The sequence below is a fragment of the Denticeps clupeoides genome, chromosome 2 (assembly GCF_900700375.1).
Source record: "Denticeps clupeoides chromosome 2, fDenClu1.1, whole genome shotgun sequence".
In the NCBI taxonomy this organism is placed as follows: Eukaryota; Metazoa; Chordata; class Actinopteri; order Clupeiformes; family Denticipitidae; genus Denticeps; species Denticeps clupeoides.
This window is the reverse complement of record NC_041708.1, coordinates 33809103-33823416: the sequence shown is the minus strand read 5'-3', so window position 1 is coordinate 33823416 and position 14314 is coordinate 33809103. Positions and strand designations below refer to the sequence as shown.

The 14314-nt window shown below is 48.8% G+C and overlaps 1 protein-coding gene across 4 annotated transcripts in view; it reads right to left on the bottom strand.

Annotated features, from left to right (window-relative positions):
* The window catches only part of zfhx4 (zinc finger homeobox 4), a 69120-nt gene extending 54806 nt beyond the window's left edge, over positions 1-14314 (bottom strand). Inside the window, exon 1 of one of the 4 annotated variants that reach the window (XM_028964065.1) lies at positions 14225-14314. The gene's annotated coding sequence lies outside the window, so the exon portion shown is untranslated. Of the gene's footprint in view, positions 1-1698; positions 1773-9310; positions 9412-11472; positions 11556-14224 lie in introns of those variants that run through there. The other 3 variants (XM_028964057.1, XM_028964074.1, XM_028964083.1) reach the window with 3 other exon arrangements.

Here is a 14314-nt window from a genome sequence, read left to right as displayed (position 1 = left end):
TATATTTCACCCTTTGCATTTATCAAAGGGAAGGGGTGAAATGGCTTGCAGATGCACCCTTGCAGCTGACTTGCCCCATTTTTCATTCAGGTGGTGTCCTCCTTGAAACGGTCCGAACGCAGAAAAAGGACGGTGAACGCAATCCAGCTTTGCGTGGCCTGGACATGAGGCCATACACTCTTCGAAATGAATTATGTATATTGTGACAATCGCTCTGTGTGTTTCAACGCTGGCATTGTGCCTTTTTTTTTTTTACTTTAGTCAGCGCGGCAGAAGTGTTTCCATCCATTTCAACGCGGGTTTTACCCAAACTAAATTTATATCAGTATATATTGCATGCAGGGTTTTTAAACATATAAACGAAGTAAGAAAGAAATGACGCTACAGTAAAAACACGCTTCTTCCTTTTAAACCAGCCTAAAGAAAATAAAATTCCTTATGTCGGTGTACGTTTCTAAAAGCCCCCAATCCCATTCCACCCACCTGCTGTAAAAGCCTTCCTCTTTTTCCGCGGTTGCCATGTCCTTTACGAACACACACACACACACACACACACACTACCCAATACACAGATCTTTTCCTCAGAACACAAATCTCTCTCCCTCTTTCTACAACCAGGACAGGTCTCTCTGCATAGAAACAGTTCCCGTTCCCATAAGAACAAAGAAATGGCAAACACTGTTTCTACCTCTGTTTTTTAATTAAGACTGTCCCGGCCCCGGCTCGGCGCTCCGTGGAGACACTGCCTGTGAAGTGATTAAAAAGAATGTGATCTGATCAGGAGGGGGGTGTGAGGAGACGAGAGGAAAGGGGGGGGGGATAATAGGAAAGGAATGCTAGGTTTGCCAGAGTGCTAAGTTCTTGGGAAAAGAGGGGCTTGAGACTCCCTTTAGCCTATTGTTTTTCTGTACCCCCCCGCCACCCCTCTAGCCCCCCCCCAACCATTCAAATCAGCTTTTCAGAGGCTCACCGAGGAGGACAGCGGGCTTTTTATTCCTTTTTTTTTTTTTTTTTTACAGGGCATTTCTCTCACTTTATTCCTTCATTCATCTTTTACCGCCCCAACTCCCTGACTTTTTTTTGGGAAAGCCAAGGTAGGTCAAAAGTTTTGTGGAATGAGTGCGGTAGCAACTTATAAACATGAAACGGGAAGGGGGGGGGGGGGAAAGCATCCTTGAATTATATCAGGTTTACGAAAGGTCACCCCTGTCTCAGCTGTGGCTTTCTCCCCTACACCAAATCCTCTATCAAAATGTCATAGTGAGTTAGGCAAAGACAAAGGGGAGGCACAGTGTGAAAACTGCACATATATCTAATCCTGACAATGCGATGAATAGGCCTTCACAAGCGTAATTATGCTTGTTTATTTGTTGCCATGCAGAAAGAATTGATGAAAAATCCATCAAAGCGGTATTATCCAAACATCAAGAGCTTCTTTGGCCTCCAAGGACACTTGGAGGCTTAATTCTTTCTTGTTTAAGTCCAAAAGAGAGAGAACAGACAAAAAAAGAGAAGAGGGGAGAGGGGTAAAAAAAAAAAAAAAAAGAAAAGAGGGGTTGCGTGACCGTTTTTTCCCCCCTTCACAAAGGATACGCCGACCCCATTTGTGCCCAGAGGTGTAACAGTAGACGCAGCAGAATTCCCCTGCGCCACAGACACGTTTAAGGCCCTCATTTTCAATAGGCACCATATCATTACCTTAGGGTGTGGCAGCTCCACATCGGCAAAAAAGGAGTCCATTTAGCCCAGGAATCTTGTTGTACAAATTACCCATCCACAAGAAAAAAAAAAAAAAAAGAAGGAGAGAAGGAGAGAAGAGAGAAGCGGCTAATACCAGGGCAGGCGAGTGGATACGTCTCTTCGAGGAAAAAAGCGAGCGAGTAACAGCATTTGCTATACTCCATCAGATAGCACCAGGGCGAATGGCTTTAAAAGATCTTACGCAGGAAACCAATACATCTTGGGGTATTGCGAGATTACAGAAGTGAGCGGACCCTTTAAAGACAGGGGGGGTGGGGGTCATAATGACTGGGTCCTTGACTGGCTTCATGCAACTGGCTCTCCTGTTAAAGTTTTAACGGGAGGGGCCAGTATCAAAGGGAAACATAATCTACATAGCTAATGTCTTTGCCCGATTCAAAGCAGGAAAGAAGAAAAAAAAGAAAGAAAGAAAGAAAGAAAGAAAGAAAGAAAGAAAGAAAGAAAGAAAAGGCATCCATTTTTCTTTTGCTGGCAATCTGGAAACACTCTGGAGTTAATTACGGCTGATTCCAAATGAACCGCGCAAAACAAAGGCGAGTCTATGTCCAGACAATTACAGCACATTAACCAGCTTAAAGCTCCTCGCCGTCTCGCAGGGGCTCCGCCGGCCGAGCCGCTCGGCCTCTCCCGGCGCGGGGAGAAGCTCTCCTGCGTCCAGGATTAATGAAGAGCGGCGCGGAAGAATGTGTGACGACCCCTCCTGACACCCCGCAAACTTTCAGGCCCAGTCGCGACAAAGAGGGGGGAGAAGGTAATTAAGTTTGAAAGAAAGAAAAAGCCCCTTGCAACAAACAATGACGCTGTGTCTTTCTGCAGAACTATTTTGGTGAGCCCCCCCCCCCAATAAGAAAAATCATTAAGATTCACAGCGGTGGTTAAAGGAAGAGGGACAGGGTTAAAGGGATGGCGTGGGGTGGGGCAGCTTCCACCAACGCTGTCCTCCTTCCTTTTTATTCGTTCTTTCTTTCTTTCTTTTCCTCTTTTTTTTTTCCACCTCACATCTGGTTTCACATCTTCTTGGGCTCCTTTTCTGGTGCCGGTGCCCACGTGATGGAAGATTCTCCTTTTTTTCCCCTCTACACATAAATGTTTCAACAGTAAGGTCTGCACCTAATAGGCAGATTTGCATTGTGACGTGTAACCCCGCCCGAGACACTTCCAAGTGCACATTATGTATTTTACCAAAAGGCATAACCCAAACGCACATACAGTGTAGGATTGAGCTTCTCAACTCCCCCAGTTCCTCCGTCTGAGGACCTCAGCTTCTTTAACAAAGCAGACATGTTACTTTCATACACACCCTTTCTAATAAGCACACGCACACATTATTAACTAAAATGACCCTCCCCGGCTCCTTCGTCTGAAGTGAACCCATCGTGTGATCTCTGGGTCGTGAACACAGGCATGAGCCGTGAGCAAGTTTACCTCACGCTACACCGAAGAGGTCTGATCTCCACCCCCCACCCCCCTGAAACGAGTGTGTATTTTCCAGCGCGTTTTTTTTTTTTTTTTTTCTGTCCCCCAAAAGTATATGAGGAAGGAGAGAATCTAATTGCAGCCCTGCCATCCTCATGTTCACTAATCACCCTCTCTTTGTCTCGTCTACGCAAAGCAGGATTAGGGTTAAAATGATGACGGCCTAATCCCTTGATTTCCCCACGCGGAATAAATATTAATCTGCTGGGCAATCATGCTCTGGTGAGGTACAATGTATACAATATGAGTTACATAAATCGCACTTTCACGCGCATCTGTACCTTCAAAATACAAACAGGGATTTATGAAGTGAAATTAATAATCCCGCTAAAGCGTAAATCCCGCAATCGTCTCCGGCGGTCTCAAAAATGGACCAAACCGAACGCTTTTCTTTGTCCAACGCACGCTGTCCATACTGGGACCGGCAGAGTCGCGGCGAAGTGCAAACACGGAGACCAGAGCAGACAGGGACCGGACCGAGAGGCGAGGAAAGAAAGAGCAGCCTATTAAAACGTCTTTAAGTACGAGTTGGACGACACTGCTTGGTTAATTGAGGACGTGTCGTTTTTGCTGACCTTTTCCATCCTACTGTCAGGGTTGTTTTTGCGTCCTTCCCCAGGGTAAGTTATAAAAGCGCCGGTCGGCCCGTCCACGTCCTGTAATTACGCGTGTAAATTTTAATCACAGTGCCAGGTAGCCGAGCCGAGCATTCCGCCGCTCTTATCTGTATGGAAATCCCAGCATTCCTCCGAGATATATTTCAGAAACATGTCCGCGGTCCAAAAAGACCGGATTAACATACAAGACGCCCCGGGGGCCCTGGAACATGGATTTTTGCCCGTATATGGTTGTGTAAACGATTGTGTCTAATTTCTGGACCCAGAGAATTACTAATTAACTTTGGGGCTATATTTAATTAGAGCGCTCGGAGGGCGAACTTTAGACCAAAGGCCTTCGCTTTTTAAACAAACCTCATTCTGACAGCTGTGGCGCGTTTACCCCGCGTTCCGACCACGGAAACAGACTTGCGTTCCGTGCCACGGTGGGGTCATCCCACCTCAGAGCTTCGGACGGAAAAGTGTGCGATTTCATGACCGTTTCATGGTTTTTGCTCGGTTCTATCGCATGGAATATGAACAGGTTTGAATTTTTGGTCCCCACGATGAAGGCATGTATCGGATGTTAATCTCGCGCCGTGATAAACAGCGAGGGCAAGTGAACCGTCCCTCTGTGCACGTGTGTGTGTGTGTGTGTCGTGCCCCGCTGCAGACCAGTGCAGCCGGAGTGTGTTATGGCTATCGGCTCTTTCGAGCCTCATCAAGACACCGGGGGTATTTTAAGGTCAATGACGACTTAGAAGAAACCCAGCAGCGCGCCGAGTTAATTAAAGCAAAAGAAAGCACATTATGTCGTAAGGCCCCAATGTTAATGCTCATGGGAGAAAATAATTTGTTTTCCTATCATGTGTCACGCCGTAATAAGCGAAAAGGCGTGGTGGCGAATGGGGTGAGATGTATATAGGCGCGTGCGCCCTGAGCGTCACCCCCTCCTCCCTTCCTCGGAGTGAACGGCCCTCACCAATAATCTACCTTTTTTTTTTCCTTCTGAGCCTCTGGTTTGACTTTACATGGAACAATTTTCCTTAATGATTTTCTTCATCTTTTAAGCTCTTTTGCACTTCTGAACTTTAAATGCATTTCTATAACAACAATAATACAAGTGTGATTAGGCCTGTTATAATATCCCATATACCTGCCAATTACCTACACTTTTACATGACAACGGCGATGACGAACTGACTCAGTAACTGACTCAGTAAATCACAACATTTACATTTACAGCATTTATCAGACGCCCTTATCCAGAGCGACTTACAATCAGTAGTTACAGGGACAGTCCCCCCCTGGAGCAACTTAGGGTTAAGTGTCTTGCTCAGGGACACAATGGTAGTAAGTGGGATTCGAACCCGGGTCTTCTGGTTCATAGGCGAGTGTGTTACCCACTAGGCTACTACCACCCATCACAATCATGCAGAAGGACTGTTCCTCCTCACCGCTGGAACGGTCTGAGCTTATTTAAAGCGAATAATTAAAGCACAGACAATTCCAACACACACGGCAGACTAGACCGAGACAGGATATGAAGAGTCTAGTATTAACTAAATACTCCTCTAGGGATTTTCGGGGAGCGGTGCTCAGCCTCCAGCCTAACACAAACACAGGGCCAGCAGTGTGTCGTGTGTCTGGAAGGATGACCCCCCCCCCCCCCCCACAGCCACAGGTACTCCTTCGTCCCCACGAAGAAGGGAAAAAACAACAACAATATTTCATTACCGCATGGGCGGGCAGCCTGCATATTCATGAGGCCACTTCTCATTTATCTGTTTACTTATGACACCACAGTCATACATATTTAATTACCCACAAATCCTCATAACGATAATAATGGGCTTGTTATCCTAAGGCAATCGGAACAGAAAATATGCATGGCAAAATCAGACGTTATGAATAGTTTATGGCGTTGTGCTATATATACCTTGGGCCAACCAAAGCTCTTGTCCTTTGCCTGGCCTTCAGGGACCAGGTAACGATAGTTATTATAAAACTGCACCCATTAAAAAAATTACGAATAAACAAGACTCTGAACGTAACGCTTTTTTGGGATGTTCCTCGTTCTAATTCGGAGACTCTCATTCTGCACAGACATTGAAGGCCAGCGGTCGGGTCCGCCTATGGGCTACTTACGCTCTAATCTGTTTTACCTAAGCTGTCGTGTAGAAAGCACATCGGCAGGAACGCTAGTGGGTAGCCAACACAGCGGAATCTCATTCACTGGAACACCCAACCGGGCCGTGCGTGGGCCATCAACCCCGATTCGTCAAAAAAAAAAAGTAAAAAACACGCTCACCGGCACAGGAGCGGATTAAACGGACACAGCTGCGTTTACGCAAACAAGACGTCCTACTCTTCCGCTCGCGGATGATTGGTTGGATGAGAGTCTCGGGGCCGAGCGATAAGGCCGCGATCGCGCTCGTTCCTGCGCAGAATTATTCCTTCGCGAGGCCGCACAAAAGGGAAATGATGAATGCATTTTTGGGCCCCGTTTCCTGTACGGAACGCGAAAGCGGGGCTGAGCCTGAGAACGTGGGAGTGAAGAAAAATGGAAAAAAAAAAAAAAACCCTCCGAAACAAGAGACGGGCCGACGGGAGGAGTAACGCGACCCCGGCTGGCCGGGGCCCAAGCGCAACAAAAACATTTAGATAACTCTGTTCAATAACCAACGTTTTCAGCGAGGACAGAAATTACATTTCCTCTCGATGGCCGGGCCTCCGCTTAATAGCCTCGCCGACGTTTGAAACGCGCCGATTGCTCATCGCCGCCGCAACTCGAGGGCCCGGCAACTCGATTAGTCTCCGCTTACCGAGGCGGGGTCCACCAGAGAGGACACCCGACCGCCGCCTGGAACCGACCGGCCGCCATTTCCGACGTGGCCGGATCAGGCCGCGTCGGAAACAATTGCCGGCGAGTGGCCCGTTTTACGTAAAAAAAAAAAAAGAGGAAGAAGATGGTTCACGCCGCGTCCTTTTCATTTGAGGTTAAGAAGTGTGACATCTCAGACATTACGATCAACTCAAGGCCCTGCTTCCTTTTCACCGCGAGAGCTATTAGGTTGCTCTCGTTGGGGGGGGGTAAGAACGCTTTGTCCGAAGGTAGCTCGCCTTCGCCACATCTTCCCTTCCGCCACACACACACACACACACACACACACAAAAAAGAAGAAAAATTTGCGTTTGAAAAGGAAGTTATGGTGCATAAAAGGCCAGCGAAGGAGAATCCCGGGCCTAACGAAGAACAACAGAACGCGGGGACGCTTCCTTTTGTAGCCGGCCCGTGTTCGCTCCGGAGACCACTTCCGCAGAGCAGATGTAACGCTGGTAACGTGGGGCCGCGCTACGCTTCCCACCGCGACCGCCGGGACTTACGTCAGAGCCACGCAGGGGGGGGAAGAAAGAAAAAAAAAAAAAAAAAAAAAAAAATTCATAGCTTGTGTTTCCTGGCCTTCGTGCCCCTCCTACCTTTCGACCGCTGGACTTTGACAATTAAAAAGAAAATTCTAGTGACTATTTTTCACACGGCCTGTTTGTCCACAAAAACATCGCATCCGAACCCGCCCTTTTTTTTTTTTTTTTTTTTTTTTTTTAGCGTAATCATATTTTTTTAACTGCGCAGAAGCTCAGCTGCCCCTATTTACCAGTCAGTAGCAGCCTCATTACCATACATATTACTCCACGTGATGACAAAGTCTGCGGGCATCTTGGGAGGCTCCAGAAATATGAGTCTGAGCTTGTTGTCTCAAGTCCTCGACAAACACATCTTTAGGGAGAGCCCGGGCCCGGGAATAAAGAAAGGAGCGGGAGCATTTTCATCTCCCTTTCATCTCAGTCACTCAGTCAACCATTCACTGGCCCATTCAAGGCTGCCTGTGCATTATGCAAAAAAATGCTAATCCTTTTCCGATGCTTTCACACTTGTATAACCCTCCATTCCTTCCACTGAAAAGCAATTATATCAGTTTACATTTCTGTCAAAAAACAAGATTATTGCATGAGTACTAGCATCTCGCTGGATAACCCTCACCCACCCGCCCCCATCTTCAGCTATAGGAAACAAGAGATTATTCCGGACTGTATTTCTTTCTTTCACTCGCAGCTCAAATTGACTTGCTTTAAGAATGTGATTTAATTAGTCAACGGCGAGGGAACGGAGCTTTGGTTGCTGTGGAGACTCTTCTTTTTTCTGACCCGACCTTCTCTTTCGCCAAGGCCTGAGCAGAACGAGCCCCAAGGTCTGGTCTATTAATCAGAAACAAATTCTGAATGAATGTGGCCGGGTCCTTTACCGGGCCACGTGTGGCAGGCTGCGGCGCATTTGCATATGCAAATTCACGCGCCGGGCAGACGCGTGTAAACAAGTGTCACCGTGAGGTGGATTAAGCGTGATGCGCTGCCACCACCCCCCCCCCTTTGGGGGCCCCTGCTTCAGCCGGGAGAGGGGGGGGGGCATTAGTCAGCACAATTAACCCTGTCTCCATGGAGACTAATGAAATTTGGCTATGGCGCGACTTAAATTAGATAGCTGGTTATGCCTTTCCACAATCCCCAACCCCAAATCCGTGATGTGGCCAGTAACAATGAGCCCCGTTCGTGCTCAGACCATCTCCGCCAGCTGAACAAACCTCCCCCCCGCGCCCCAATTTGCATATGTTAATATAATTAAGCCCCAATTACACGAAACTCGTACATATCCGCGTGCACTTTCCCCGGGCGCCCCGGAGCTTGAACCCCGTCCAAGTGTTTAACCCTTCAGACAGCGGGTGAGCGGGGGTGTGGGGTGGGGAAGGCCCCGCGCGCCGCACCACAGCCTCGGGGCTGACACAAAAAAAGGCCCCCACTTAATACATTAAGCCCGGCCCCTGACTTCTCGGCTTTCCGCCCGGCCGCCGCGGACCCCGGCCCTCCTCAACCCGGCCAGGATTCCACAAAGGGCCCACAGTCCTTCAGACAACAATGTGATAATTTTTCCCCCACGCCATCTACGGCAATCGCGTGCGGTGGCGGCGGTGGCGGTTGTGGGGGGGGGGGGCGCATAGGAGCTGACGCAAGCTGATCAAAAAGGGCCCTTTCCTACCTGCTGGCTAATAAATACGGACGCCAACTTTGTCCCGAAGTTACGGACGGAAGTGCCGAAATCGGAGCGGACAGGGATCTTCGAGGAGATCAAACAGCCGGCGGCAGATTAAAGGGTCCTTTGTCCCCCTCTGAACGCTTCTCGTCGCCGGATGAATTAAAGCCAGTCTGTTTTTTCGAAGGTCTGCGATGCGAAATACAAGAACAGGGTTTTTTTTTTTTAAATCCAATTCCATACGAAATTGGTGCGGCGGCGCGTTCATGCCGGCACCGGGTACGGGGCAGAAGAGGGGAGAGATAAACCCCCTAACGGCGGCCGGCGAGCGCTCCGAGGGGCAGGGCGGGTGACGGCGGCGCCTCTTCGCGGGAACAGAAATCAGGCTGACCTTTTCTTTTGCCGACGCCGGGATTTGGGCCGATAGTGAATGTCCAGAGTGGGAGACGCGGCGACGTCCCATTTGGTCTCTCCGGCCCGGCGCGGGTTTTGTTTACCGGCAGGTTGGGAGAATACTGTATCGCCGCATGGGAGACGGCAGGGACCGGGGCGGAAGGGGAGGGGGCGGGAGGGACGCCGGGAGGGGGGGGGGGGGGGTTATCCTGTGTCACCGGTGCCAGGTGTCGTCTTAAAATTATTCAAATAATAATCATCGCCGGCTCGTATTCCCGTTTGGCATATTTCTACCAGCTCCCCGAGCAAACGGGCGTCCCCGGGGCCGCCGGCCGGGCTCGGCGTGTCGCGCGGCAGCGCCGGTTCCTGCTAATGGCCCGGCGAGGCTCTCGCAGCCTTCGGACGCTAAAAACGCCGCAATAGGCTTGTTGCGAGCCTCCCCGCGGTAAAAGGACTTTAAATCATTCAGCCTCTTCTATTAGGCCAGAGACTTATTGAGGTAGAAACCATAAAAAATGAAGAAGGGAAATTTAATCCCTGAAATATTGATTTGCACATTAATATCATATAGGCAGAGGGCAATTTGACTTCATGGAAATGACACATTGCCGACCCGAGCAGAAGCCTGAGCCGACCTCACCGCAGACCTCTCTCCACCGGCTCTCATGATGTCCCCACAACAGCCTGCAATTAACCTGGATCCTTTAACCGTTTATCCTTTACGAACGCTACGGCGGCGCGCTGTTATTAAAAACAAAAAAATACTCACACCTCACCGGCGCGACAACCTCCCTACCTCCCAAACCCAGAGTCCTACAGACATTTTTCCTCATTGAACAATTACATCATTCCTGATGTAATTCTGTGCAACGATCCACTTTTTAAATGCACCCCCCCCCATCCAACCATAGACTTTCAAAATATATATATTTCCACTTAAATCACCATCACAAACACACAGTTTCATTTTCATCGTCAAGAAATTCTTCACTGCCCATCGCATCACAAGCCACTGAAATCAATGCAGCATAAAAATCGGCAAAATGCATGCAGAGCCACACAAAATACGGAAAAAGTGCAAAACCAAAGACTTTAATCTGGGACACAACACGTCCTGGTCGAACGTGCACGACCAGGCCATTACTCTACAGTAAGAATAATCTCTGAACGCAGGAAAATACATTTTTCACTTCGAATGTCGGATCAAAACAAGGCTTTTCTGTAGAATAGCACATGTCCAAAACAGTATTTTGCGTCTTTTTTTGTTCCCCGGTGGTAGCGAAAAAGCGCAAAAGAGAAGAAGACGAACAGGCGAGATATTATTTCGCGCCACGACAAAAACAAAAACGTGTTTAAAATCCTCGGGACGAGACGGGAGAAGGGGCCCGAGATCCCGGACTCTCCCTCCCGCACGCCGGCGCGGTTCTGCCGCCGACGCGGCCGCGGCGGTCCCCCCCTTTTTTTTTTTTTTTTTTTTTTTTTTGTTATCCGGGCTCTAGAACGCAGCCGATCGATGCCCCCTGTCACCGTCGCGTCCCAGTCGGAGCCCGGGCTCTCGGCCTCGGAGCCCCCGCCGCCAGACCGCCGACAGGAGGGAGAGGGGGAAAGTTCCGGCGGCCGGAGCTCGGGCCGCTGGCGGCGGCAGGTGACGGTGAGGACGCCGGGCTGGATGTGAGGCTGGCTGGCTGCTTTTTAACCCGGATTCTCCGGATCTCGCCGCGGGGAATGTTGGGCGAGTTTTAAACGTCGTCGTTGTTGTCGGCGATTTAGCGGAATAAGGACCGAGAAATTGTGAGAAAATCGCGGTTAGAGACCCTCAGCGGGCTGCGGCTGCTGCCGACTCCCGGACCGCGAACTCGGGGGACGGGAGAGGGAGGACGGGGCTCTCCGGAGTCCGGACCGGGTCGCGGATTTTTTTTTTTTTTTTTTTTGGGAGGGGGGGACGTTTTCGGGGTGAGTCTGACCGGGCGGGGGTCGAACTGTCACTGACACCCCGCGGTTCGTAGAAAAGCGGGCAAACAGGCAGAAAAACGCGGATGCGAGTTACCAAAAACCGAGCGTTCGGCGGGTTCCGCCGATAATCGATAAAAGTTTTTTTTTTCTCTCTTAAGAGACACAAGAGGTGGAAGAAGGGAAAACAAGAAGAGAAAAAGAACTTACTTTCTTGCCCCGCAGTTCCCTTCGCGTCTTCTCCGACTATTTTTTTTTTATAAAAACCCACATCCAATGATCGCGAAAGTAAGAAACGTAAAAAAAAAGAAAAAAAAAAAAAAAAAAAAAGAAGAAGAAGACGAAGAAGAAGAAGGAACCGAGAATAGCGCCGATAATAATCCTCCGAGTTTATTGGGAAGGGCGAGAGAAGGAGACGGTCCTGCGGTCCTGCCTGCCGGCGCGGGTCGTGCTCGGGTCTGGCTGCTCGCTCGGGGAGAGGAAGGGAGGGAGAAGGAAATGAGAATCCGACGCGTCTTTATTCTGCTTAATTATTGTCGTTTTAGCCCCCTGTTTAAAAAAAATGGCTGATTAAGTTGAGTGCGCATGTCTTTGTGTGTCTATTCCCGATATGCACTCTGGGAATGAGGGAGAGAGAGAGAGGGGGGGGGGCAGAGCGAGGGAAGGAGGGAGGGAGCGAGAACGGAGAGAGAGAGCTGAAGAGAGAGAGAGAGGGAGAGAGAGGGAGGTGTAATTAGCGAGGTGATCAACAGCTCCACATTGCAAATGACGCGCGCGAGCCAAGACGGTCCCCCCAAAAACCCCGATTTAACGGGGGGGCGCAGAAATATCACCCGAATATGGACAAAATAAGCCTAACGCGGTGTATATGCACATGCAGATACAGCAACGTAGCCTACGTATGCACGTGTGTGCGTTTTGTTTTATTTTACGTTTAGTTTTTTTTTTTTTTTTTAATTTTTAACAATTCTATTGTAATATATGTAATAACCGAGACGGTTCTATTTTCGCGTCCTCCGCGCTGACAGAAAGCGGGCGTGTGTGTGTGTGTGTGTGTGTGTGTGTGTGTGTGTGTGTGTGTGTGTAGCTGCGGCGTTGCACTTGTCATAACTCTACCATCAATACATTTGTATTGTTAACGCACTGTGGTGTGTGACTTGCCTATTCGCCTGTTTATATATATATATATATAGGAATTCCCTGCATATTGTATTTATTTTATTATCGGTTTATAAAAATATGCTGTACATAATTAGACATTCTAGCAACAGGAGGAAATAATATCAGCAAGCAGTAATTCCACTCATGCTTAAAGAAATCGCACCAGGGACGCGCCTTATAATAAAGGACGAGCTCAGTATTTAAAATATCGTGACAGCGAACAACGTATAAAAAAAATAAAAAAATACCGCCGATCACTGGAAACCGGCGTTTCGTGCCGATACAAACTGCAGGAAATAACAACGTGATGGAGGGTGTGTGTGTGTGTGTGTGTGTGTGTGTGTGTGTGTGAGGCGATATCGACGACGCACGCACGCCGGGCCTGTAAACACAGGCCGTAGCCACGTCCACGGTTGGAATAAAAGGGCATATATGCAGAATGGCTGCCCCCGCTAATGGAGAGGAGATAGCCGGGCAGGGAAATCGGCAGATCGACTCTCCTTCGTGGTTGAAAAGAAAAAAAAAAAAAAAAACCACGACCGCCACCGAGGGAGGTGAATCGGGTGAGCCGGGCTCCCGGATCTCGCGATAAGGACGAGGCCGCCGCCGTCAGTCCGAGGCTCGGGGCCCGGCCCACCCCACCCCACCCCACCCGCGGCTGCTGTCCCTCCCGGGGATCCCAGTGGCGGCCCCGAGCGGCGCGTCTCGGTCTAAACGTGCTCCGTGTCCAGGACTTTGAAACTATCGATTGTCTCTCGCGCGTCTTGCGCAACTCTCGCCGTTATTGACCCGCGTCTTTTTACTCCTGATCATTTCTCGTTTGTTTCATTTCCCTTTCGTACAAAATCAAATCAAATAAAGCAGAAAGGGGACCTCCGTCTCCACCCTCTCTCCCCATCTCACTTTTCTGCTCTTTCTCCCGGGGCTGGATGACAAAAGAGACGCGCCGAGGTACCGTCCCGCGTCCGGTATTGACCCCGCCACCGTGCGCCGGAAAATAAAAAACCGGACTTGCGTTACGCTTGGCGAAGAAAACAAACACAAAACGCATCGTGCAAGAAGGAATTAAAGTGATCGGCGACGAAAGCTGTTATCATCGATGCTATGATTAAAAGTGGAGTCGTGCATCGATCCTGTAATTGTCCCCACCGCCTTTGCTCCGGCTTTTTACGGCGCCGGGTTGTGGTGAAACCGCCTGGCGCCCTCTGGGGTTGGAAAGGTCACGTCCTGACAGAGTGGGACCCCCCCTTTTCTCCCCTGCCCTCTCCCTACCCCGCAAGCGGCTCGAATACAGTACGAATAAAGAGCAAGTGAGCATTCTGCAAAAGGAAGAAAAAAAAATCCAAACAAACTTAACAAAAGATTGCGATCAAACTCACGTCCATGCCGTCAAAGTACACCACCGGAACACTTATAAATACACAAAAATTATTATCACAATTAGCAAATAAAATAATGATTTTTACACTGCTAGGAAAAGTGAACGTCAAACGATTATTTCCGCACACAAAAAAAAAATGAGATGAACGGCGCATAAGTAAATCTACAGCATCATCTGTAAAAGACGTGTAACACAAACCTGGCGCTAGATCAATTATTCTATTAAAAGAAAAAAAAAAAAAAAACATAAAAAAAAAAAAATGATCCACAGAATAAAACCCGGCGCCGCACCGACAAGTACAAACATACACACACACAAAAAAAAAGTCAATAAATGCCCGATCCTGCTCAATGTTTTTATTATTATTATTATTTTATTATTATTATTATTATTATTCCCTTTTGAATAAAAAGCCGCTACCTTTGGTACGAACGCGCGTTCCGGTTTCCTCGGCGTGCGTGTCTGAAGCTCCGGTAACGGCATATGGAAAGTGTTTAGAAAAATGCCTAC